The 2,860-nt window shown below is 42.8% G+C and overlaps 1 pseudogene; it reads left to right on the top strand.

Annotated features, from left to right (window-relative positions):
- Positions 1-1,004: 1,004 nt before the first annotated feature.
- LOC142072401 (olfactory receptor-like protein COR4) lies at positions 1,005-1,991 on the top strand (annotated as a pseudogene).
- Positions 1,992-2,860: the final 869 nt, after the last annotated feature.

Here is a 2,860-nt window from a genome sequence, read left to right as displayed (position 1 = left end):
CATACCACACATACATAGCTGCTGATCACACTCAATGTTCTCTACCTTTTAACTTGTCAGGGGTGTTATGAATGAGAACCACAACATTCTCATAATTTCACAAACTGGAATGTGCGACATGAGCTAAATACATTTAACTATTATATGATTTGGCAATCACTATTGTGACATGGGGTGAGGAAAGAGATGCAGTGAGGATATTCACATAGGATGAAACAGGTTTACAGGCAGTTTGATCCCAACTCAATAATCATAATAAGAATATTATTATTCTTATCTCTATAAAGTTAGGTTAAAAGATAAATCTATTCTGACAATATTTTTTCTTATCATTATAAATGTATGTTTCTGAAAATATGTTCACTGTGGTTAATTTTCTCACAAATATTCGCCCCTGGCTACACACTTTTAGTCTGATCATTAGAAGTGTATGTGTGGTAATTTTTCAGCAGCCAAAGAACAAGAAGCTTCAGGATTTAGTCAGCATGGCTGTAGTGTCCAGAAGGGATACATTTGGAAGTTCCATTTTTGAACTATTTCCTCAATGAATGTATGTACATACTGTGTACTGCCTGGTTGCCAATGATTTAAAAACATGAAGGCAAATTTCGGTGCTGGAAACTGTCACCCAATAACCAGAGAGTGTGATGCACTCTGTGTCTTCCTCCTACCCATGTTATTGTCCACAGGCATAATGGAGATCCACGGATCCTAAGTCTACACTGATCAATGAAATTAAAATATCAGGTGAATCAGGGTCAAAATATAAATCAGACTAAATAGCAGGATAATGCACTTTCCTACAGATAAAGGATTTTTTTTTCTCCCTCAGAAGAAGTGAAGGAGTTCTGGGTTTTCCCATCAGTTGTTATAGGTTCCATTCCATAACTCAAAGGGTCTCTGTGCATATGACCACAGTTCTTTATATTAGCATACACAATTCGCATAAGAACTAATGCCTTCCTTTATGGTTGATCCCGCAGCGAGCGCCCAAGGCTGAATGAATGGCTGGAGGAAATTGTACGGCAGTGACCGAGTTCATTCTCACAGGACTGACTGATCGTCTGGAGCTGCAGGTCCCCCTCTTCGCAGTGTTCCTAGTGATCTATGGTATCACCCTGGTGTGGAATCTGGGGATGATGGTTTGAATCAGGATCGATCCCCGACTTCACACCCCCATGTACTTCTTCCTCAAGAATTTGTCCCTCGTGGATGTCTGTTACTCCACAGTCATCACTCCTAAGATGCTAATGAGCTTCTTAGCAGAGAGGAAAGCTATTTCCTACACAGCTTGCATCATCCAATATTTTAGCTTCATATTGCTTGCCATCTCTGAGTGCCTTCTGCTGGCAGTAATGGCGTACGACCGTTATGTAGCCATCTGTAACCCGCTGCTGTACACAGTCATCATGTCACCAAAGCACTGCCTACGGCTGGCAGCTGGTTCATATCTATGGGCCTTCCTGAACTCTGTGATACACACAAGCGGTTTGCTAAGATTATCCTACTGCCACTCCAGTATCCTGAATCATTTTTTCTGTGATATGAACCCACTTCTAAAGCTCTCCTCTTCTGGCACCTATGTCAACGAGCTACTTGTTTTCCTCTTTGGCAGTCTGATAGAGGTGATTAGCATTGGGACCATCCTCATCTCATACATCTTAATTATTGCAACTGTGCTGCAGATCCGCTCAACCGACGGCAGGTGCAAAGCCTTCTCCACCTGCACCTCCCACCTGACGGCCGTCTCCATGTTCCACGGGACAATTCTCTTCATGTACTTCCGACCCAGTGCCAGCTACGCGCTGGACACAGACAAAATGGCCTCAGTGTTCTACACGGTGGTGATCCCCATGCTGAACCCCCTCGTCTACAGCTTGAGGAACAAGGATGTGATGGATGCCCTGAGGAGAGCAATAGAGACAAAATTGAGGGCCCATTTTCTCCCAAAGGGTGAACCAAATCCTTCAATGGCTGCTCTGCACACATAGGGCTTGGCTCCACTATGGGGTGGATCAATGTTGTGGCGATCGATCCACTGGGGGACAATTTAGCAGCTCTAGTGAAGACTCACTGGATTGCTCTCCCATTGACTCTGGTACTCCACCAGAATGAGATGAGTAAGGGGAGTCAACAGGAGAGTTTCTTCTGTCGACTCAGCGAAGTGTGGACCCAGCAATAAGTAGATCTAAGCTACGTCTATTTGAGTGACACTACGAACAAAACTTAAATTATGTAGCTTCGATTGACCTGTTCCCTTAGCGTAAACTAGGCCATGTGCTCTGATTCAGAAAGTCCATAAGCACATGTTTAAGTATGTCTCCCTTCGGCTTCAGTGGGACATAACCATATGTTTAAAGTTAAACATGTATTTAAGTGCTGCCTCAGACAGAGATGCTTTTCTGAGCAGACACCTTATGTGCATAAAAAGGCCATGTCAGTTATTAAATGATGGTTTGGCTCCCCTGTACCGATAGTAAAATACTTTGAAATTGATTTTTCAGTGTAAGATGTAAGAGTGTGATTCAGATATTGCTTAGAATTACTGAATAAAAGGGAAAAGTTCACACTGCAACCATGGAGTCATGAGCAATAACCAGGGCTGGTTTGATACTCCAAAAACATTGACAGATATTTGTTCAAATAAATGTTGTGATTTTGCTTCAATCAGATCCACAGCCCAACTCATCTGTTTTCCTGGAGACACTTGTGTCCATGTAATTATGTTGAAAACTTTGTCTGTTGAAAGGGAGAATGTCATGAATGCTCACTCAGATATAATATTTTGTCAGTACTCACACCAAAAATCTCCCCCACCCCCGCCCCCACCCCACACACACGCACATAACTCTTTGGTCAC

Source organism: Caretta caretta, chromosome 6 (assembly GCF_965140235.1).
Source record: "Caretta caretta isolate rCarCar2 chromosome 6, rCarCar1.hap1, whole genome shotgun sequence".
Taxonomy (NCBI): domain Eukaryota; kingdom Metazoa; phylum Chordata; order Testudines; family Cheloniidae; genus Caretta; species Caretta caretta.
This window is presented reverse-complemented; position numbering and strand designations above follow the sequence as displayed.